This window comes from Rhinolophus sinicus, chromosome 4 (genome assembly GCF_057876585.1).
Source record: "Rhinolophus sinicus isolate RSI-liver-muscle chromosome 4, RSI-T2T, whole genome shotgun sequence".
NCBI lineage: Eukaryota > Metazoa > Chordata > Mammalia > Chiroptera > Rhinolophidae > Rhinolophus > Rhinolophus sinicus.
In genome coordinates this window covers 94076793-94102675 of record NC_142504.1, presented here as the reverse complement: position 1 = coordinate 94102675, position 25883 = coordinate 94076793, and the positions used below count along the sequence as shown (strand labels likewise).

Below are 25883 nucleotides of genomic sequence, written 5' to 3'. Positions count from 1 at the left end.
TTATCTGATAGCAGTTAAAGTCTCTAGTTTCATGAAGTTGTGCTCAAATTAGATTTTTCTTTAGGAGAGCATTACCAGGGAATCAGTGTACTTCAAAATGCAAAAATAAGCGCCACTTAAATTCAGGTGATGGAAGGAGAACTGACTCTGGGTGGTGAACACACAATATGATATATAGATGATGTATTACAGAATTGTACACCTGAAACCTAAGTAACTTTACTAACCATTGTCACTCCAATAAACTTTAATTAAAAAAAAAAAATCAGTCTCTTAATGTAATAAAAATTAAAATAAATCCAGAAGCAAAAACAAAATCATCAAAACTTTTTATGTACTATTATCAGTGAATAAGAATTCTTAAATAGGCATGCCAATGTTAAATTAAAATAATGCACATTTTTTAAAAATAAGACTATAAATTGTGTAAGAGTAGCACTAGAATTTATTTAGACTTCTATTTTATGTCAGGCCCAATACAAATGCATCTCAGCTTGATTATTATGTATACACCATGTACCAGTTTGAATTGTAGAGGATATAACAATGAACAAAATAGTCCACCAATGAACATTCTGAACATTATATAATTTCCATCATAAATAATGCTACAATGAAGCTTACATGTTATTGACAAACAATAATATTAATCAATTAATCTAAAGCCAAGCATTAAACTTTCTTTGAAATAAATGCTATAAAGAACAACACATATGAAAAGATTTAACAGGTAGGCCTGATTTATAATGAGAAAAGTGCAGTATTTTATTTGAGATATAGAAGATAACTTTGTAATGTTGGAGGAAATTGAAGAGAAAAAAGAAAATAACTCCATTGGAATTCAAATCAGATAAAAATCACCTACTCCTTGAAAAGCATGGTGCGTTTAAGGCGCTGAGATGTGTCCTGGGGCTGATTTGTAAACCAAATGAGGGATAGTGGTCTTCTAAGAGCAGTTATCTTCCACCAAAGTATTTTCGTATGGGAGTGACTTGTTGACAACTAGGAAAAAACAAAGGCTTGATGACTGGTAGGCTTTAGGACAAACTGACAGTGGTTTCTCTCTGTATTTCCATATTCTCACCCCCACCCACCCCCACTCTTGGAGAAGGAAAGACTTCACCTGCTTTAGCAGGTATTGGCCCAAAATTTGGGTACAATGAATCTTGGTAGGAAGCTTTAGCTTCAACACCTGGGTGGATGCTGAGATAGGACCCGGTTGCTCCCAAAAGATGAATTGAATGTGTACTTTGTTTCTAAATTAATTATGATTTGGAATGGAAATGAAATAATAATAATAGTGATAGGAATAATTGGTAAAATCGGTACAATGTATGCTTGTTGTATTCTTTGAGAGTAATTATTCAGCTTTAGTAGGGAAGAAACACAGTGGGATGGATGAAACTCATGAGAAGCAATAAATATACATAATAAGTAGGTTAGTGACTTGTGAGACATTAGTCATTGAATAAATGGAGTATATGTGTTTTGCATATAGATAAACAGGATGGAACAATTAAAAGTATGTTATAAATAGAAAATGACACAAACACCAAGTAAATCTTAAATATAGGGAACAGATCATGACAGTTCCAGATGGACAACTTGGCAGGCCTAAGGAGACAATCACTGATGTAGTGTTGCAAGATTTAGGAAATAAAAACATAGGATACCCAGTTAGGTTTGAATTTCAGGCAAACAATGCATTTTTTTTTTTTTTTTTTTTTTTTTTACACTCTAAGTATGACCCATGCAATATCTGGGACATATTTATATTAAAATATATTCATTTTTTATCTGAAATTCAAATTTAACTTGGCGTCTGTGTTTTATTGGGCAAATCTATACTTTTGACACCCATTATGGTCCAATCCTGGCCTCATGCAGCTGGAGCAAGGAGTTGCTAAGCACATTAGTCAGTGAGCTACAGCTGTGGCAGTTGTTGCCGCCCTTCTATTCTACAGGACTTGTTGGCTCCAGCACTTTGCATCCCCCTTTGGTGGAGGGGAAGCCTAGAAGTTGAAAAAATGAATTTAACTAAGATCAGAGAAGACATAAACTCAGAAATTTTGACTCGATTCCATTTACCAGTGAACAACAGAGTTATTCTTTATCATTTTCAAATGATCCAAAGAATAATAATTTATTTTTTATGCTTCTTTCATTAGAGTTCATATAACCTTGGAATTCTAACCCATAATTCAATATCAAAACGATAGTTCATATTACTTATTATTTATAAAAACAATGTTCCAACATAATGTGCCAAACTTATTCCATGGCTTCATGAGACCCCTTCACAGGTCTGGGTGTGATCAGGAGTATTTTTTTTATAGTTGGAAAGTATGGCTAATAATTTGATTATGGATGCTGAAGATATCATGTCTGTCTTCTAGAAAGAATTAATTGGGAAGAAAAATCACCTATAAATAAATAAGCAATAAATGAAATGATGCCAAAATGTGATATTTGAACAAAATTCTACTTTTTCAGGTTCCTCTTAACTGTATCTGGTAACACTACATTCTCATGCTTGGAATTTGCCTTTTTAGCCGCAACTTGCATTAGATGTAAATGTTCAACTGGACATCAAAGTTTGGGGTTTTGTTTCCTTAACTGAGGGTACAAGTCTTCCCGACTACTGAAACTCTAGAAAATATGAACAATGATGGAAATGGTGATGAAGGTGTTACCGATCATTGTTTAACAACATCCAAATCCTTCATAGGAACCATCTAAGTTGATGGCTCTCCCTTTGTTACCAGATCATTATTTTGTTTCCATTTAATTCTAAGAGCTTTGGTTCTCTGATTCAGAAATCAAATTTTTCATGAGCTAGGCACATGAACTAGCCATTGGAAAGGATCTACACCGTAAATTTTAATGAACAATTTCTTTGGATTTTAGTCTATTTGTTTAATTTGTACAGTAGCTTGACTTTGACACTTTTAGATTATTAATAAGCCATATGTGCTTATTTTTAGAGGAGAAGACACAAATCTACACAGTTATTTTATTCTTTCAAACACTGTAATAAATTATTATGGAGAACTGCTTCAGTTCTTTGGACATGAGACAAAACTCAATTGTGAAGAAGCCCTTTCTCAAGGAGTGCAGGTGCTTTAATGATGTTGATATAGTGAGTTTGCTTTTAAGGGTCTACCACAATCTAAATCCTAATCTCATCAATTTATATTGATCATAATTCCATCCATTTATATACATGAGTAAAAAACCGTGAGTCAGTTTTTCACTGAAGTACACACACACACACACACACACACACACACACACACACACACACACGAAGGTTCCCAAATTTGTTGCAACGATGTTGCTCACCCTTTTTTGATATCAGAGGGATAATTCATTATGAATTTGTACAAACTGGACAAACAGTTAACCAACTTTACTATTTGGAAGTGCTGAAAAGGTTGCAGGGAAAAAGTTAGATAACCTGAACTTTTCACCAACAATTCATGGCTCTTGCATCATGACAATGCATGAGCTCACACAGCACTGTCTGTGAGGGAATTTTTAACCAGTAAACAAATAACTGTATTGGAACACCCTCTCTAGTCACCTGATCTGGTTGGCCCCCAATGACTTCTTTCTTTACTCTAAGATAAAGGAAATATTGAAGGAATATTGATGCCCCTAAATGTCATTTTGATGACATTTAGGAAATCAAGAGTAATATGACGAAGCTCTGATGGCCATTCCAGAAAGAGTTCCAAAAGTGCTTTGAAGGGTGAACTAGGTGCTGGCATCGGTGTACAGCTTCCCAAGGGGAGTACTTCGATGGTGACTGTAGTGATATTCAGCAATGAGGGATGTAGCACTTTTTCTAGGATGAATTCGCAAACTTCATTGTTAGACTTCATATATATATATATGAAATATAAATGACATATATTTAGTGTCATATATATACATATATATTTATTCACATACATATTTATTTAGTGTCATATATATAAATAAATTAATATATATATAAATTAATTAATAAAAAGAAAAAAACTAGTCTAAGTTAGTTTGAAGTCCCTCGAAGGATTGTGTTTAGCCACTTCAGGAGACCAAAGCAACCACAAACTTCATTAGGTTAGTCAATAATCATTCAATTCCAATTAATTAGCTTACATATGTATCTACAACTCGGTGTGCATTTGAAAAAGCAGCACCTTTTCAGTCAAGTGGTTTTTGAATTTAAATTGTCTGTAATTTAACTTGAACTTCTTTCCCAATGGTCTCAAATGGTTTGGATGTAACTTGAGTCCATAGATGGGAGAGTTGGTTTCAAAGAAGAATGTCACTTTAAGCTTTTCTGACCTGTCTACGCTATAACTTGAAAATGAATCCTCAGAATAGTAATAGCATTAGTATTTGGCCCATTGTCTTATAATAATCCAATTTGCTTGTTTGGAAAACAGTATGACTAATGAACTGAGCAAATGATGAGAACCAGCAATTGAAAACTTCACATTAAAGATAGCTTGCAGTTTTGTGGATAGGCATTTCCTCAGGGCTCATTTTTGGCACAACAGTTATTGAATTGTGGTAGATTTATTTAATCCAGAGCCGACCTACAATGGAAATGGCTCTCATAAATTACTACGGGGATTAGATATTATTGGCTCTGGAAGTAAACTCGATAGACACTAAAGCAAAAACTCTGTAATAACAGTCATAATTAAAAATATGGGCAGAGTTACATTCATCACACAAATCACCTTGACATAGCAAAATAGGGACATACTGTGATGTTATCAGCCAAGTTAATATTTCAGTTCAATTGATTTTACTAGTGATATATAGATGTAATTCTACAATATTTTCCATAAAAACAGTGTAGAGAAATGAACCAAAGTTCCAATTCAAAATAAATAATGATTTTTCCTGAGAAAAGTCAGAAAACAGGAATAAAGGAGCCTATGATGAAAGTAACTTAAGTTAATAAAGAATTTGCTATCCACGCTTTATTTCTTAGATTGTCCATTTATTCCACAAATTTCTACTGAATGGCTCTTGTGTACATGGCACCACTCCTGGTACTGGGAAGGAGTCAGGGCATCCTGTAGACTATATAAGGAAGAGAGTGTGACCTAGTTCTCTGCCGACCAGCTCTTTAGCATTTGAAGGAGTTATTTAAACCTTCGATATTTCAGAAAACGTTAACAAAACCTACCTTAAAATGTCTGGAAAATACTTAACACTATTATGATGTACAGTAAATTTTCTGCTAATACTGGTTTACTTTCTTATTTTTGACCTTATTTTGAGGCTTTATGTATGATAATACATGATCTTTACCTGCAAGAGCTAAAAAAATTGGGTAAGATATGAATATAAACAATTAATACTGTTATGAAGAGTCATCTTTGGTGAAAGATTCTTAAGGCCAAACACAGGGCTATGAAATACATATATATATATATATATATATATATATATATATATATATATATATATATATACACACATATATATACACACACACACATATATATTAATATATATATGTGTGTATATATATTATATATATACACACATATATATATACATTTTATATATATACATGTACACACACAAAACATACATACATATTTTAAAAGGAAAACTATTAAATTCTAAAACTCAACATATACCGATCACAAAAGATGAATATAAGTCACATTTGACTTCTGCAATCACAAGAGGTGCTCAAAGTGGTTACCATCAGCGTCCAGACATTTCTGATTACAGCGAACCACTGCTTGAGCAACGTTGACCAAAGTGTCTATTTGTATATGTTTTATGGCACCCCAGTATTTACATATATATTAATACATATGATATCATATTAATATTATGTTAATATATATTAATCTTAGAATCTATTCATAATTCAAATCACAAAGCATATATAACATGGACCAACATAATGCAAAGATACAGAGGATGGTGATGATGATGATAATGGCAATGATGAAAACATTCTGCATAGCATTGTGTTAAATGCTTTCTGTGATTTTAGATATCCTCAAAATAGCATAATAAAGCTTACATTGTTAACATTATTGTTATATGTAGAAGTTGAATATTATAAATATAAAATATATTTGCCTATATCACAAAGCTCGTGAGTGTAGAGAAGTGATTAAACTCAGTTTATGTTCATAAAAAACTAATCTTGTGTTAACATTTCGCCTTAGCCCTACAACTCCAATACTACACTATCAGTTCTTCATTCATAGCATTTGTTTATTTGTTATCTAAAATGAAAAGACTATGTTTTAATATTTGCCATAGTTTTATTAAAATATAATGAAAACCCAGTTTAAAACTCTATATTGTTGATACGATATGTACTTTGTAAATTTAAAAATATTTTACTAAGATATATGTATAATTGTAAAGACATTATGCATACAATGTTGTCTTCATGTGAGAGACAGCTTAAAAACAACCTAAAATACACATACATCTATCTTGGAATAGCCTAGAAATTACTGAGTTCAGCCAACTAGAGGCCTTCCAGCTGTTTTCATTATATAAACTAATCTGACTTTCATTTCTTTCCCACTGACTTTCTTCTGTGAGGTGAATTTTTTTTATGATGTTATATTGCTTTTTTTCCTCCTGAGGCGCCAACAATAATACATTCTTTATACTCCAAGGGCATCCATTTTATGTGCTATCTTCTTGAAATTACTTTCATTTGATTAATTTAACAAATTTAGATGCTATTAGCAATCTAAATTGTTCTCAATAATACAATTTATATATAATTTCTATCTATAATATTCATTAGTTAATCAATATTATATAGATTTTTACTCTTAGAGATGATGCACGCTTTCACAAAATCATCTGCATAAACAATGTCCCAGCTACTTATTGCTCTGAGAAATAAGTGTGGCAAAAAAATTAATAGAAATACACAGATATTCCTGGAGGGAAATATATATACATTTTAGGAAGTTATTACAATAATACAAATAAGAAATAAAGTGGGCTTGAATTAGCACAGTGTCGGTGGGATTGAGAGAAAACACATATTAAAAACAAAAAAGAAAAACAGAAAAACATGAGACTTTGGAATTTATCAAAGTTTTAGAAATGGTTGCATATCTGTGTAAGAAGAAATATCACGTTAATTTTTTAATTCTGAGCTGACTTGGGGCTCTATGGAATCATTACAGCACAGAAATAGGAAGGATGCTAGAGTTCACCCAGGTCCAAAATTCAGATTGAGGCACAGTATTTGGCGGTTTAATGACGGGCCTAAGATTTCCCATTTGTCCAAAGAAAAAGAATCAGGATACTGGAATGAGAACCCCAAGCTGCCAAATGTTCAATCAAGTGTGCTTTCAGATATCCTTGATACATGAACAAAAATGGGAGAATCAGCAGGTAGAGGTGAGTGAGTGTGTGAGCGAGCAATCGAGGTGTGTGTGTGTGTGTGTGTGTGTGTGTGTGTGTGTGTGTGTGTTGGGAGCTGCAGGTGATGGTTTCTATGTGAGACAACAGATTGTAAGCAGAAAATTTCAGTGTTTTTCTAGTCTACTTTATTTCAGTAGCAGTGAAAGGTGTGATATAATTTGTTCCTAATCTTATTCCCCATCATATTATTTTATTTTTAATACATTGACAAGTAAAGTTGTAGGTTTCCATCAATTGTTGTGGTGTGTCATCTGAGTATAAGTTATTGGGAGAAGTCATGTAAGAGGGGAATCTGGAAAGAAACAGAGATGCCCTATTAATTTGGTTACCAAACTTGAATAGTACTAGATAGAGTCAGGGAAATTGAGGTACCGATAGAAGAAAGGTATTTTAAGGGATTGAAGAAAGGTAGACCTGGGAAAAAGCTCTCATCCCAAGCATGAATTGCTCTTGATGTCTTTTTTCAGGCTGGTTAGAGTCAATATGTAAAAGCCAGGAGTACTCAGAGCAGCTGAAACACAGCTTACTCTCACTATCTTTGAGTCCCAGGATCAATGTTAGCACTTCTATGGAATTTCATTGATCTCTTCCTTTGAAAATTCAATTTTCTTTTTCTGAACTCACTCTTACCAGATAGCTCCTATATATATTATAATTTGATACTTACATTTCTGTAATATTCTTATAGTAGTAGCTGAAAAATATACCCCTTAGAGGATCTCAAACTCCCTGTCTTCTTAATTTCTTACAAAAGAGTTGCTCAGATAATATTTTTAAGGAACGAATCAACAAATTAATGTGGTAAGGAAGATTAGGAGACTAGTATGTAATAATAATGATAGAGTCACTTTTAAGCTATGGTTTGGGCAAACATTTAACTTACCTTAAAGTTCACTTTCTTCAAGAGTAAATAAGAGTGTTGTGACACTCTTATTTGAGTGTCTTGAGACTCAAGACACTCAAGATCTTGAGATTAATATGCTAAGTAAAATATGACTTCACTGATATGTGGGATATAAAAATGAAAGCAACAAAGGAACAAGACAAACAAATAAAGAAATAAAAACTCATAGACACAAACAATAGTCCAGTGGCTACCAGAGGGTAAGGGGGAAGGAGGGTGGTAGATGAGATCAAATATATGGTAATAGAAGGAGAACTGACTCTGGGTGGTGAACACACAATGTGATATATAGATGATGTATTACAGAATTGTACACTTGAAACCTATGTAATTTTACCAACCACTGTCACCTCAATAAATTTAATAATAAAAATAAGAAATCACAATGAGATACCACTTCAAAAAAAAACGTTGAACAAGCAGCTCTCTAAAATTTGTATACTTTTAATGGGTATTGTTTTTCTATTGTTGTTTACCAAATTACCAAAAATGTATTAGCTTAAAATAACATCCATTTATTATTTCACAGTTTTTTGGGTCAGAAGTTTGGGCATAGCATGACACGACTGGGTTCCCTGCTCTGGGGCTTACAAGCTTGAAAATAAGAAGTCAACTGAGCTGGGATCTTACGTGCAGGCTCTGGGGAAGAATGCACTTCCAAGCTCCTTCAGATTGTTGGCAAAATTTAGTTTGTTACCATTGCAGAACTGAGGTATCTATTTCCTTGACATGGCACATTGAAGCCTTCTCAAGCTTTGGGTCTCTGACTTCCTCTTTTTCTTTTAATCACATCTAAAAAGTTGCCTTTGTGGTACAGAACCATGGGAGTAAAACCAAGGGGCAAAGATCATGGAGACCAAAATTCTACCTACCATAGATATTGTCATATTCAAAGAAACTGTAGAGCTGTACAAAACAGAATGGGTAGCTTTCAGAAGTAATGTTTGTCCACTGATTGGAGAGTTTCAACAGAGACATTTTGAAGAGACAACAGTTGAAACACACACTTTTCGGGACAGGCCCTTTACAACCCTGAGAATGAATCATTCTCTGAGATACAATTATGATTTAAAATATTAACTAATTGAACTTTTGTATTTACTGATGTCTATTGGTATTTATTTGCTGTCATGGAGAGCCTAGGAATGGTACCAAAGGTACTCGAGTGCATGGCAGGGTCAGCAAGGAAGGAACTCTTTGAGCTCCATTCTCTCTCCAAAGCTAAGAAGCCACAATAACATGGCTTCCATAGAATATTACATAAATGTGCACCTAATTTATCTTTAGTTAATTCATATATTTAAGCGTGCTTGGCATAAGCTTAAATATTAATGTACAGATTGCAATACAGCTAGTAAACTTGGAAAAGTATGCGAAATGTATTTAGAAATCATGCAAATTGGAGAATGAAATTCTTCAAAAATATCTGGAATGCCTCTGAATGCAGAATGAGCATCCTCTGGGAATATTCCAATTTTACCTGCTGTTATCTCTCTCCAAATCACTTCAGAAATGCCATGCTTGGTTGAGTGCTGTATACACAGGTGGCTCTGTATCAATGGTGTTTAATGATGGCATACATGGGGAAGAGAGAGGAGGAGTAAAATACCATTTTAGAATATGTGACTTTCAGTAGAACTACATTAGCAAATGTAAAGTGAATTATAATAAAGCCTCCATCATCTGGAAAGCTATTGAAGAAGGAAAAGCGTTTCAGCCACCTGAATTTCCTGGTCTGTGAATGATTACCCTGAATTTCCTTCCTACTTTCACACTTGTTGAAATACTTTTTAAAATGCATGTATTCACATTCTTAGAGGAAAAAGTTTGGCATTCAGAAAATTATTGAATTATTGTTTGAGGAAATCTATCATGGATCTTTTCAAAGATTGAGAGTAGAAAACAGATGAGCTATAGTGAGCAGATTGGATTGAAATGCCCTGAGCTCAACACATACCCCAGGAATGGTGCGTGCAAATGACATACCTGAGGTTCAAATATATTTGTAATACTGACCTACGTTGTTGGCATTTACCACCAACACTGTAATGTGGTGAATTCAATTAGTTGAGGATATTGGTGAATAGAAGCTTACTTTGCTATGTATATGTATTCACCTGCAAAGTGGAAGATCAATTCTGGCGCTTGTTCTCTAGTCTTTTGACCCTTTGTGGCTCTATAGCCATCTGGAAGTTGGTGACAGATATGCATTGTCGTTCTTTGAAAAACCTCCTTTTTCTCATTCTGTATGGGATCAGGGACATCAAAGCAATAATTTTATAGGACCGAGTGTCAGCCTCGCTACTAACTAGTGATGTGGTTTTGAATGCCAGTTTGTTTGTTTTTTCAGAACAAAAGGGCTGGGTTAAATCAATAATTTCCATACTTGGGCCATGTATTTTAAGTGACCGTGCATCTCAGTTTGCCCAGAAAAGATCTAATTTACGTCTGACTTCACCAAGTAATTATTATTTATATATGCTTTCACTTTCAGAAGTATCCCAGTGGGATAATAAATTATATATGGGCCCTATTTTTGGACATTGTTGAGAGGAAAAAACGTATTCCTGGATCCTCAGCGTGCAAAAATAAAGCTAAGTAAAATCTACACATGGTTATAATTCTTATAGAACATTATAAACTACATAAATTTATAAATGAGATAAAGACCTATCCACAAAACCAATGAATTCTAATAACCAACATTAAAATTTTGTCATAGATTATGCTGTTTTCCTGAAATTAAATCACTGATGTTAGGTCTGATGATATAAAACTGTAGCTTGAGAGGTGGTTCTATATTTAATCTGTGTTTGGGTTGTTACAGTTTAAAATGTATCAATAATACTATTCTGAGAGTGACTATTCTTCCATTTTTTTATTTTTGTATAGATATTGCCAATAATTTCAAAGCTTTGTTTGTTGGGGAAAACCAGATTTCAGATTTCACTACACTCTACCAGTAAATTATTCTGAATGCCATTTTAAATGAAGTTTACTTGACAACTCTGTGAAGTTTTTCTGTTAATAGTGAAATTATAATGAAATCTATAATAAATACTTCATAAAAATGCTTTGCTAACATTGGGAGCACGGTATACTGTATTAAGCATTCATAACTTATTGCCAAGAACTATCACAAGTCGACTTACCTTAAATGTGGTTATAGTTCCTTGATCTTCACATGCCTTTACAATCCCCATCAAGAGCCATACCACCATACTCACTGAAATTCTCTTTCTTAATTCAGTAGAATCATCAGATGCTTGATGTACTGTGAGATGATTGGACTTTCATTTGGTGGAAATATCTCAGACTCACTGCAAAGAGGGCATTACAATTAAGTAACTATATTGGGTCATAAATGTAAGCAGGCAATGCAGAGTATGCTCATAACATATGCTATTATTACAAACGAAAGCACTCAATTACAGCTTTTTAGAGCCATCTCAATAACCTCTCAGAATGTGCTTGAAAACCCCTTCGGATACCAGGTTGAGAAACAATCCAATTGGAAATTCTAGTTATAATTTGGTGATTCTCATTGTAATTTGGCCTTTGGAAACTGAATTAAAACACATATCCTCCACATTAAAATCACCTGCTTTAAAACATTTAATAAACTATTTGGAGATTAAGTTACATTTAAAAAATGATTTGAGGACGTTACATTCATCACGTCCTAAGGTAATGTGAATTTGTAGTTACTATTTTTTAAGTTTTCTTAACTTGTTTTCAAACAAGAGAGACTTTGGAAGGATTGAACAAAAATGAATCACAAAACAACTTTAGAGATAAGTCAATGAATTCTTCTTAACAATATATGGGAAAATCGAAAATGTGAAGCATTGTGGAAGAAAAAAAGAATATCAAAACCCTGCAGTTCAGAGGCCCCAAGTCTGCCATGTCTTTGTCTTCCATTTGTGATGTTACTTTTGACATGTCTTCTTGTGTGGTGTCAAAAACATCATGTAATGCAAGAAAAGATATAATCAAGAAAAGACAGTTTGAAATGTCTGCAAAGTGATTTGCCAGCTAAAAATTTTCAAATGAGTCTCACTCCCTTTTGCTTTTACCTTCCTCTACATTTTTTTTCCTATTCACCTTTTCAAAAGTAAATCAATGCTGTGAATTACAAACAGGATTCTGTGTGATTCCAATAAACATTCATAGACTTCCCCGTTTCTGCAAAGTGGCATTCTGACCAGGTGGGACTTGGAATGGAATATGATATAATCAGTTTTTGTATTTCTAAAACAATTATGACAGTAATGATTTCCTCGAGCTAAAATTGGAGAACTTGCTTATTATAAAAAGATTGTAGGCTTTCCTGAGTTGCTGAACACAACTTTGTTTTAAAATTATTTTGAATATATGGACACATTTAACCTTTGAACAAGGTGGGAGTTAGGAATGCCTATCCCCGTACGGTGGAAAATCTGCCTGTAACTTTTGACTCCCCAAAACTTAACTACTAATAGCTTACTGTTGACTGGGCCTTACTGATAACATAAACAATTGATTGATACATATTCCACATATTATTTATATTACATACTATATTCTTACAATAAGGGAAGCTAGAGAAAAGAAAATGTTATTAACAAAATCATAAAAATCAGAAGAGAACATACATTCATTGTATTTATTGAAAAAGATCCACATATACAAGTGTAGCCACACAATTCAAAGTCCTGTTCAAAGGTCAACTGTACTTGGAGACAAGGAGAAAAGTATAAGCTAAGAGAAATTTCTCCTCTGTATTTTGAGAAGGAAAATCATGAAGTGTGATGTTCTTAAGAGACAATACAGGCTGAAAAATATACAGTCTAAGATGCTTAATCAGTGTAGGCAATTAGGAAGTTAATAAATGGTTTGGACTCATTATTAACTTATAAAAATACCAACATTGTAATAATATCACACTAAATTATAAAATTCATAAGGTCAAAGAATCTCTCTGTCTTGTTCACTTTCTTATCAATAGTTCCCACACAGTTACTTAGAAGGTACATAACATGGTTTTTGAATGACTCAGGTTCAATGATATAATCTACTGTGCCAGAAATCCAAAATGAGTCCTAACCACATTATCCAGTGGTGAAGATGCAGTTGGATGCAGTTATATGTTCTGGATACAAATTATCAAGCCATCTTAAATACTAATCTTGTTAATTTTAGCATCTTTAATAGCTGTCTGCATATTAATTTTCTACTGTTTTTCAATCGGTTTTACACTGCACCTGAAATCCTATCACAGGGAACAATTCAAGTCTCCTAGAAAAAAAAACAGATTGGAAAGAGTGCCCAGAGAGTTTAAATTATTTGATAGGAATCACTCAAAATATAATTATTAGAAAGGAAAATACCATTTGACTCCCAGTGGACAGAGCCATCTGTGGCCAGAGCAGGCCCAAGCTGTTCATTCTTTCAAACCATTCACATTATGACCTGTTTGATCTTCAAACTGATTGATTAAAGAGATTGTCTATGACTAGCCATCTATATAGATATCTAGTTGACCCAATGCCATTTACTGATAAGATCATCCTTTATTCACTGCTCTGCAGTATTATCTTTGTTGTAACTCTTATACCCACGTATGTGTGGGGCTAATGTGTTCCTCTGGTATATTGGTTTATTAATGTCTCCTTATCAAATTGCTTTTTATTACTATTTTATTTTAATCATTGTTTATAGCATACCAGAATCTTCTAGTGTTGTTGTTCTTCAACACTGATTAAGTCTTTTTTATCTGTTTTTGTTTTAATGGATTTTAGAGTCAGCTTATCAATATCTATGTCAAATTTCTGCAGAGATTATGATTGAGACTGTAATGAATTTAAATATTTATTTAGTGAGATTGACACTCGTGTAATATTGAGTATCTTATGTATAATTTAAATTTATTTCAAATTTTCATAATGTCCTAGATGAAAGTTTTCCATGTTTCATTGGATTTGTTCTAGTGAATTGTTTTTATTTCACATTTATTTTTAACATTTTAAAAGGAATCCATCTATTAGTTTCATTTTTAATTATTTGTCATTTGTGTATGGGAAAGTATGCTATTTTTCCTATTGACCTGGTATCAAATTATAAAATTTTCCCCAAGCATTATTTAAGCTGCATCTCAAAAGTTTGCGTAAATAGTTTCATTATTATTTAAGTTAAATTATTACTTATTTCCATTATGTTTTTTTTCTTTGACTCATGGGTTACTTAATGCTCTTTGTTAATATCCAAGCTGTTTTTGGCTTTCTCTTTCTAGTTTAATTCTCCTGTATTCAAATAACTTTTTTCAATTATTTTAAACTTTCAAAATTTAAGACTTGTTTTTGGTTAAGATTATAACAAATTTCAATAAATTTTCCATGTAAATTTTAAAGAAATATGTATCTTGAAAGTTGTAGACCCATTAGTTCAAATTTACGTACTATATAGTTCAACTCTTCAAAGTCCTCACATTCCCACCAGCTGTATATGAAGTTTTTAATTTCTCCAGATTCTTGGCAACACTTATTATTTTCTATTTTTTATTATAGCCACCCTAGTGAGTATGAAATACCTAATTGTGGTTTTGATTTGAATTTCTCTAATGACTAATGATGTTGTGCATATTTTTGTGTGCTTATTAGCCCTTTATTATATGGTCTTTGAAAAAATGTATTTTCAGATCCATTGCCCTTTTTTAAATGGGTGTCTTTTTATTGAGTTGTAGAACTCTTTTTATGTTCTGGATAAGTCTCTTATCAGATACATGATTTGTAAATGTTGTTTCCCATTCTGTGAGCTGTCTTTTCCCTTTATTGATAGTGTTCTTTAAAGCACAAACATTTTTTTTTGGGGGGGGGTAGTCCGATTTATCTTTTGTTATTGTTGTTGATGATTGTAGTTTTGGTGTCATGTCTAAGACTACACTACCAAATCTAAGCTCATGGAGATTTATTTCTATGTTTTCTTCTAAGAGTTTCATAAATTTAGCTATTACATTTAGGCTTTCTTGGTTTTTTTTAAACCTATTTTGAGTTAATTTTTGTATATATATGAGATAGGTCTTCAACTTTATGTTTTTGAATGTGGATATGAAGTTGTCTTAGCACCAGTTGTCAAAAAAACAACTGACCATAAATGTGAAAAGAGTTTATTGCTGGATTCCCAGTTCTACTTCCTTTTGTCTGTACGTCTGTCTATGCCAATAGTACCACACTGTCTTGCATACTGTTGCTTTGTAGGAATTTGTTTCTTAAATATACTTGCATGAGAGACAGTTTGCCATAATTAATATGAGGAATTTGATTAATTTAAGACTAAATATACTCCTTGGAGAAATGCTGCTTTACACTTAATCTAAGGGTCCAGGTCCGTAGAGTCCCCAATGAAACATTATGTGTTTAAGTTGGCTCCTCCACTTGGCAGAGTCTGAACTCCATCAGCTATGTCCTTCATCCTGTTAGACTGCCCAAAGTTCTGTTCAGCTCCTGAAACACTGCTTTTGAATTTGAAAATGCTGCAAGGAAAAATATAGCACCGAATGTCAGGCTCACTGATCTGTACTTCCCTTCTGTCAGACTTTAGCCCTTCAGATCTTGGAGGCATAATATCTTTCTAATGCCTTCAAACAGATTTTCTTTTTTTTTAATAGTTTATCTAGCTCTTCTAGTTCTTTTCAATGGGGGCATCAGTCACATATGAGCTTCTGCCAAAGCCAGGAGCAGAAATGAGAATTGCCTTCAATGCATTAATAGAATACAAAAATCTTGTTGGAGAACAATTAACAGATTCAACCTTTGAAAGAAATTATATATATGAAAGAATATATATATATATATATATATATATATATATATGCTTATAATAGAAGTATTCTCAAAGTCTAAAAAGAAGAAAATATTCAATTACACAGGGAAGTCTTCCTTGACAATGTAGGACCTGAGTTGATCCTGAAAGAAAAATAAAACTCTCACTAGACAAAGAGCTCTGTGAAACCAGTTATTAAGTAATAGCTCTTTGATAAACAGCATAATGAAATAAAATATCAAAGAACAGAGGAGACCTTGGGAAGAAAAGTACAGCTAGGAAAAAATCCTGATTCATAGTATAAATCTTGCAATTGTTCTACTATTGCAATTAAATCAAATACTTTATATCAATTTTATTCCATAAATTATATTATCAGAATTACTAAAGGAACCTACAAATATAAGATTCATCAATTATGGGGAAATAAACTTCAGTAACGCAAAATAAGAAGAGTAATAATGCCAACCTCTCAATCAATAACTATTGCTAAGTAAATTAATACAAATAAAGCTCTCGCAGATGCTTTGATGGAAACATTTTTGAACTATTGTCCTTTTATTATTATTCATTAAAAGAGAGCTTATATAATTCATTGTGCACTCATCTGGAGGTAGCATATGTTATAATATTAACAGGAAAGATCAGTGATTTAGAATACACAGTTTTCTATAAGAATAACTGCAGTGTTTTTTTGTGTGTGTGTTTTTTTTTTTTTATGAATTCCTGGTAAACCACAGATAATTGTTCTTTTCTTTCGATGCCCATGTCAGAGCATTTGAATAACTCTATATTCCACTGAGTTTGACAAGTAGTCGTCACTCCCTACCCAAAGTCAGTTTAGCACATATTACAAAACAAAGCTAGGCTCTCCTCAGTATTTCAGGGAGAAATTCTTCTCCATAGCTGAATGATTGAAAAGCAGGAGTAAAGAGAGGAGAAAAATGAAGAGAAAAGCCCAACAGAAATACTTATGTACCTGTTATGGTCACAGCAACAGAGACGATGGTTTTTATAATTGATAAGTTACTGTCATACTTAATCACTGGTGAGGTTACGTCTTAGGTCACAGTTCAGAACATCCTACTTTCATAATTAGTTCATGGGTCTTTGCCAAGTGAAGACCAAATGGGCATTACTAGCAAATTTCCAAAAAGAAAGATCTAGATTCAATTAGCATTTCAGAGTGTTAAGTTTATAAGCATGAGAAGATAATCCAACATTAAGAGGATAAGCAACACCTCCAGGGACCATCATCATTTAATGTCCTCTGAATACAGTCCCAGACTTGTTCTTTTTTCATTAGATGTGCCAACATTCTCTCTATCTCTCCTGAATTCCATTAATCACAAGAAAGCTGGCTGCCATGAACAATTTCCTCAAACCTGGAAAAAAAATGTCTAGTATCTCAGACTAAGAAAATCATAATATTTACTTTTTCTATGTCACTTCTGGATGTTTTGCATGTGCACAAACTCATATGTGAGAGTTTATGTAACAGAATGTGTGTGCTGATAAGATGTAAAATTCAGTCAAACTGATTTCACCAAAATAGGCAAATGATGCTGATTACTCAGAATATATATTGTGAAACTGAAATCATTGTTGCTGTTTTTTGCCTCAGTTTTAAAATTATGAATGTGGAAAACATGTTCTTTAAACAACATATGAGAACATCCAGTGTGGTATATTACAATAATGAGCCTAAATCTATATCTAAATCCTTTGCCATGTGACTTTTCAGGGTCCTGCCTCCACGAGCAGAGTGATTTATCCCACCCCCGAACAAAGAGATCAACCATTTGATTTGATTTGGCTAATAGGATGTGACAAACATTACCCAATCAAAAGGTTTGAAATAGGCTCATATATTTGGGCTTTGCCTGTTGTACCTCTGCCATAACCATGACAACATGCCCAGGCCATTCTTCTAGAGAGAAATATGTTATGGTGCTGGGCTAGAATTGATTTGTACAGGTTTCTAAGACTTCATTGATAAATATTCAGGAATTTTGTAAGCCAGTTATTATAAACCACTGGTAGCCTGAAATTGACCATATTGGGCTTATTTATACCACAAGAATGAGCAAATGCTGTAGCTTTTTCCTGTTTCTCCCCCTTGAGAGTCAATTTTTATCAGAATACCACGGTAAGTGGAATAGAACCAAATTCTCGCATTTTCCCCAGACACCAACCAGTTAATTCTCAAACATGTGAGCAGACCCAGCCAAGATCAGCCAATCTGCATGGCCAATTCTCACCCGAGAAATAAATTTATTGTATGCCACTCAGGTCTTGGGGTTCCTTTTTACACATTATTGTGGGAATATGTAATTGACAAAACCAAAAAGTGATTTAAAAAAAAAGGTAAGTAATCACTGTGATGAAAGACGTGCAGTTTTTTATGTTTCCTGAGACTTGGATCAGACACAAGCAAAGGAGAACATATAATAAATAAATAATTATTTCATTGTGTATTAAAGAGAAGATAACTAATATTTATTGGGTACTTACAATGTTCCAAAAACTTTACATTTAACACCCATACCAAGTGTAGTAATATTGTTTACCATCAGATGACACACTAAGGCAGACATAATTTTCTAAGATGGCTGTAATAATACTTCTATATTGTATGTTCTTCTTATAATATGACACTGACTCTTTCCCACTCGAGGAGCATTCTCTCCTCTTGAATCTAGGAAGTTCTGTGACTGAGGTAGAAATGATGTTATGTGACTTGGAAGGCTGAGTCATGAAGGGCATTATAGCTTCCACCTGATTCTATAGGGTACCCACTCATGGAAACCAGCTGTTCTCTTGGAGCCCAGGCCATATGCACAGGCCATATGTAGTTGGTTAGACAAAATCCCCAACTGAGGTACCAGATGACTGCCAGCATTAATTGCCAGACATGTGAATGAGGACGCCTTTGATATGACACCAGCCTCGGCCACAGTAATCAGGAATGAGACTTTATAATCTGTATCACCTTCTGGACCACCTTCAAGCCCATTTTCAGTATGGGGAAATTGTGTACAACTTCCTTGAATTTTTAAATCTCAATTATTTTTATCCTAGAGAAATTAGGTTGTGATAAAGAGACAGATTTGAAGAGGGAAAACTCATGTGATGCAAACTTGAGGCCTGTGGGATGCTCAGTCCTAACTCCTTTAGTCTCCTTCTCACAGAAATGGAAAGGGAAAAGAGCAATTTTATGATTCACCTGCATATCAAGGCTTCCCAAAGACATGCTAGGTCACAAACCTATAAGTACAATAGAATTCTTGAACGTCTGATCATCTTCCAAGTCAAATTCTCCTCTTCAAATGTTTCCCAACCTCCTCTCTCTCCCTGGCTGGAATTCATTACTCGCTTCTTGGTGCTCTCATGCAGTTGTGTCTTTTAGTTAAAGCAGAGTGTGTACTCAGAGCTTTGCATGTGTTATCTAATCTAATGCTCAGGGCAATGTAATGAAGAGGTATCACTTTCTCCACTTCACAGGTGAAGTAACGGAGACTTTGAGAAGGATAGTGATTCCTCAATCTTGGTGCTTGATCCCTCCTCCGCCTGACTCAAAATCAGGGGTTTGATCTAGTCTCCTGTTCTCCTTCACTCTCATTTCATAAAAAGAACTGGGTAAGATGCCCTTTAAACTGATCCAAAGGCCTTCAGCGTCACCCCCACAACCTTTCAGGATATCAGATTTAATTTGTGTGAATGATTAAGCATATCAAAATCCACCCTTAGTTTATCTTAACAAACCACAAGAAAAAATACTTTTTTTTTTTTTTAACCTGATTTTAGGAGCCTTGATTCTGTAGCCCCGAGTTGCTCTGTTAGCTTTCTCTCTCAGTGATTGCTTATCCTGCCTGGTCCATCCAAGTTGAATTCTTCTTGTATCCTTTAAACACTTTTTTTCCTCCCTCTATGTTTTTGTACATTATATTATTATTATTATTATTATATATTACATTTAAAAAAGATGTATCTATATCTAAATCTATATCAATATTTATATATCTGTAAATATCAATAGAAGTCACAAATAAGCAACCTATAGTATTTAAGAACTGTGGATTTTATTTATTGCAAAATATACTTCAATAAAAAGACTAAAAACAAACAAACAAAAAGCCCACTACAGTTTATACTTCTTTTTCTCCTTTATTAAACTGTGACTGATTTTCCAAGTTGTAGATGCAGAAGTTAAAATGGTTAAAATATACCCTTAGTTCTTTTAGTATATTCTTTGGATATTATCTCTTAAAATGTAATAAAAAGATAGCCAAGGTATGAACTCCTTCACTCTTTAGAAAATAACCACTTCCCACAAAGCGTGTATAATAGAATTCGAATTCCATTAAAATGAGGAATCAATCGGGTGAATGCCAGTAAACTGAGGTTCTTGTTGCAAGTGAAAGAAGGGCTGCCAAGCCATTTCCAGTCTATGACATTGCCTCCTGAACAACTTAACCTTTCCATCCCTTATTTTCTAACTCTTGACGAAGCAGATAACTCTGTAAAATAATTCCAAACTTGTTTTTTCTTTTTTTTAAGTCTTGGAATACAGTCAGTAGAAAAGTGAAAATCATACTTGTAATTGCACTGGAAATAATGTGGTATTTAAATAAGATATAACAGTAAATTGTTCTAATAATAATGTTCTGACATGTGGAATTTTTAATGCCAGATGCACTGATGGTCTTTTCTTATCTCACTTTATGTTACATTATTTTCCTTGTGAAATGGTTTTATTATCCTTTGTACATTAAGTTCCAACCAGTAATCATATTTTGTCTTATCATCCTGGGGCAGCTATCTTTAGGGCATTTCAGATGGTATTAAGACACCAGACTGAAGTTCGACTGATTTCAGTGATGCTAAATTCCCTGAGATGGCCTATCTTACTGCTTTTCAAAAATAAAATTTGGATATAAAATAAGAATTCTGATTAGTCTTCCCTGCAGTCAGTATCTTTATGATTAAGACTGTAACATTGCCTACAGCTGCTCAGAATGCCTCACTGTTCTCTATTACAAACCCACTGACACCCACACTATTGCTTGAACACACTAAAGGCATTATTAGTAATAATATTTGTTTGATTTATAAGGCATTCTAATGTCAAAAGTATACTGCTATTAGATTTCTGCTTTTTTGTAGGATATGGACATGTGAGACCGCAAAGGAAGTTTCCTCTTCTATGACCTAAGTCTAATAATGAAGTCAAACTAAAACAAATCTGGATTTAGGTCAGGTGAAACTTTATATTAAAAGACTATAGCCAAAGGGCTCCAACCTCAAGATTTGTAAGCATCTCAAAATTTGTAAGCATCTCAAACAAAAAAGGACTTCTTTCTGTGGGGAAGTAAATGTAGAGCTAGCAAGAACTTTTGAGGGGAAACTGGGAAGTGAATGGAGGTAAACAGAGTGATCAGGGTGGTTTGATGAGAAATATGTTTTTAGCTGTGGTCAGCTGGTCCTCAAAATGAGCTATTAAGAGGTGATGTTCTGTACTTAGTGCTGGCTCACACTTGGGGGTGAGCCAAAGTGCAGGGACCTGTGGGGAGTCAAGGAGTCTGACTAAAGGTTTTTTATATAAATCAGTAGGTAAGTGATGAGCAATTGTGAACACTTAGTCAACGGCTTGTCAGAAATCCTATTTTTAAATCAAATTGAAATAAACTCAACAAATATTTGAGTGGTTACATGTACAGGACACTACGTCACTATGTCCTGTAGAGAATGCCAAACTCTGAGGTCATCTTATGGACAATGACCTTCTTCCTCTCCTCGGAATTGACCATTGAGAACTTTGTGTTCCACTATATCTTGATTATGCTTGTTTCCTGTGACTTGTAATGCTTTAGTGAATAAGTGATGACAAAGCAATAGAAATAAAGTTAAGGTTTGTGTGTTCACAAAAGTGCCCCCCGGGCAGTCACAGGCATATGGTGCCAGGGAGTGCATTTTTGTTGGGTGAATTTAAAATTTTTTATGTCAATTAGGTATTACGGGGTGTGTGTGTGTGTGTGTGTGTGTGTGTGTGTGTGTGTGTGTATTCATGCATTGAGATAATGACAAAAGAGACAAGACACAAAGTTACCGTCAAGGACAAGTGGTCTGTGATTGGATTGAGGGCCTTTGCTCCAGAACATACTTTGAGGACTTGCTAAGTAGAGCTAACCACCAAATTCATACGTGTTGCCAAAGTAATGCTACACAAAAGCATCAGGCAAGAAGCTTCATACCCATTTTGTTCCTAGAACCACCTGGAATAATGTAGATGGTGTTGTGCAAGTCACTTAAAGCACTTTGAACCTCACTGCTAATATTGACAGAATGAAGGTATTTGACCAACCTTAGGGTTGTTATTCCCCCAACTTTAACAAACTGTGATCATCGGAGATAATTATAAAGTTGCATAGTAAATTGTACTTGCATTTGTAGAGATATGAGGTAAATGGTAATGAGCAACATTTAGTTGGTTAGAGACAACATAACAGATGTCAAATACTATAAGTGATGAATTACAAATAAATGCTAGAGATATCTGTGCAGTAGTAATTCATAGAATGGTGAGAATACATTCAAATCCATGAAAAAAAAACATGCAGAAAGGTACTAGAATTTTCAAATTCTTAAAAAAAAAAAAACGAAAAAAAAAAAACAGAAAAAAACTAGGCAACCTTATTTGCTATATGTTTGTAAGGTAGTATATCCAGAAAAAGAAAGCACAAGACTTACTATTTTTCTGTTTTGAGAAAATTTAAATGAAACCACTTGTGAAAATATTTTCTCAAGCTAATTCATGTTTATTTATGAGAACTGGGTCTGAAATATATGATCCCCTTGTATGTATGTATAGATGCAGTTTTAATCAATATTTGTAATATTTATATTTAACAACAGGGTGATGTATGTAATCTTTGTCTATAAAACATGGCTTTAGAGTAAGGATAATATCATTTTCAAACCCTAAGAAAAGGAAAAAAAATGTAAGCTGATAGGTTTTGATGTTATCAATGGAGAGATAAATGGTGGCTAATCATTAATTTTTGGCCTCATATTGGGGTTAACCTCTTAGCATTTTTAATAGAATCTGTCCGAATATGTCAGAGGGAAAAAATAAATTTGCCAAGAGCAAAATGTAAACACAATTCACTTAGATGTACTAAAGTCTAATACACAACAGTCCTCTTAAAGTGGCCTCAAACATAACATATTCAAAATAGGCTGTGGCTATTATAGCTGAAATAAGAATGAGAGTTTGAGTAGCCACTAAAGATGAAAGAATATTAATCTATTTTAAAAAGAATGTCTGATATTTGGGGAGAAGTATTTTGGTATAGGAGAAGATAAGCATTACATGATTTGCTATGAACCAGCAAACAGTATTAATCTCCACCTATCTATCAACAAGATTGATGACCCCTTCTGCTAGTGAATGCAGGGCCCTTTTTCAAGTATCAGATGTCTTTGTGATGTGAATTTTATGGCTCAACAACTTTCCAAGGTTATTCTATTTATGGTGGAGAATAATTTGCCAATTTAACCACTGTTGCTTGGAATAACATTCATTCTGATCTCCAACTATAAGTTCATATTTATTGTGATAGATAATAAATTATCTGCCACTGCTGAGTGAGGCCCAGAGTGTCTACTGTTGTTGACTAAAAAGCAATCAAAGTTCACCCTAAATCGGTCTTGGGATTTAACATACAAATGTGCCAATATTCATATCTGTTGTTAACAAAGTCTCATACTTGACTGTTTATGCAATAGAATTTCCAAGATCTTTGTTCTGTTCTTTCTTACAATCGGTGAAAATAGAGCCAATACTTTTCAAAAATTCTCCAGGAAATATCTATCAAAATTCAGTGAGTTTCAATTATGCTTTATAAAATATACTTAGTCTGGGAAAGAGAGAAAAACCTAAACATATAACTGACATCTCCGGAGAGCTTCCTGTGTACTGGGCACTGTGTCACATATACTATTTTATTTAAATTATAAAACATTGTATTACTGTGAATATTTTATGAGTGGCTGTAGGATACCAGGGTGAGTTGTCTTATGAGGGAAGTGTAATAAATACACCCATGTCTCAAACACGAGGCCTGTCCACAGCTAAAATGCAAACCTCTTCTGATTTAAGTGTGAATAGTAGAACTGGCCAATCCAGAAATCTGGAAGACTATACAAAGACTTTTCTGGATTCAACAATTGTTTACAAAATGCTACTGAGTTTCTAGCATCTACAAAGTATGGGTGAGTATCAGGTGATGATTTAAGAATTCATAAAAATGAGGTCACACCACGGGCCAATGTAGTTTAAGAAGGCTAGAGAGAGAGATTTTCAGGCAGAAAGGTAAGAGAAATAAAGTTTGCAAGGTAGACATGAAGAGAAAGAACATAGTATAAGAGCAGAGGTAGAAAGGAGCAGGCAGGAATTATCGTTCTAAGGTAGGGATGAAGAGAAGACTGGTAAGTTTTGGGTAAATTTGGGTAAATATATGTTTTCCTCAATAGTCTTTCTAATTCAATAACTTTTTTTTTTCTATCAACCTCTGATTTCTCAATAAAATGCTTCTGTAAAGCTATTACATAATTATGCTTTTCCATAGGCTCTTTGTCAAGGCTAAGGTTGATGCAAGTCTTCCAATAATCAAAAGGTGGTGGTTAATGAATTTTTGTGGTGAGTATTATTCAGTGATCTAATAATAAATATTCAAACTTTCACTATATAATTCACAGAGAAAGACTAATTTTCGGCAAAATTTCTGAGTTACAGTATAGACTATTGAGGTTTTATTTTAGATACAAATATAAATTTTTTAAAAAAGGACATAAATGACAGTGAAAAAAGTCAATCATTAAATGATTTGGAGCTGATTTAAAATAAAACAGGCTTCATAGAGAAAGTACAAGTCATACTGGACTAACTTTTACTCAAAATGAATTTATTGTTTTTATTATATAGCATATATATTATATACTTATGAATGAAATTAAATCAGCAAAGACGACCACAGGGAGAGTAAAAGTCACCCAAAATTCATCACACAGAGTGTTAATCACAATTTTGCTAAACATCTTACTAGGTATTTCTCCCTACCTGTGTGTGTGTGTGTGTGTGTGTGTGTGTGTGCACGTGTGCATGTGTGTGTGCATGCATACATACATGAAAATTATGTAAACAGTATTATACATGCTTTTTTCTGATGTGTCTTTTCTATTTAAAGTGTGTGTTGGAGAAGTAGACATACAAATATTTTGTTTAGTTACTGATTAGTTCACCTTTGGAGATACCAATAAGTAAACTCTGATTGTAAATGAAGGATATACTATAAATAAGTTGGATAGTAATATCTGTTTATACATTTACTTATTCTATTATTCTCTGAGGATCAGTGCTTAAAATGCAATTTTTTTGGATAAAATACTATGCCCAATTTTAAATGTATTTACTTTAGACAAGCATTTACTGTGCAACTATAATGGGCCAGGAATCTTCCACACTAAGAACGCAACAGGTAAAATACTGCAGTCAAACTCCCTGCTCTTGAGTTCATGTTCCAGTCAGGGTGAGTTAATAAACAAATACATAATAAGTCAAGGGAGGAAATGTGCTATGAAGAAAAGTAAAGCAGGCAGTGGACATAGAGTTTGACAAGGGAAAGTATTATTTTAGGTGAGTTTTGAGCAATGTCCTGAATGAAGGGAGGATTGGACCATCCTAGTGTCCTGG

General features: G+C 33.6%; 1 long non-coding RNA gene across 1 annotated transcript in view; it reads right to left on the bottom strand.

The window, feature by feature from the left end:
• Positions 1-317: 317 nt before the first annotated feature.
• The window catches only part of LOC141573147 (uncharacterized), a 58084-nt gene continuing 32518 nt past the window's right edge, over positions 318-25883 (bottom strand). Inside the window, exons 2-3 of the long non-coding RNA XR_012498758.2 lie at positions 11482-11649; positions 318-1002 (exon numbers count right to left, since the gene is read on the bottom strand). This is a non-coding gene — a long non-coding RNA (uncharacterized LOC141573147). The remainder of the gene's footprint in view (positions 1003-11481; positions 11650-25883) is intronic.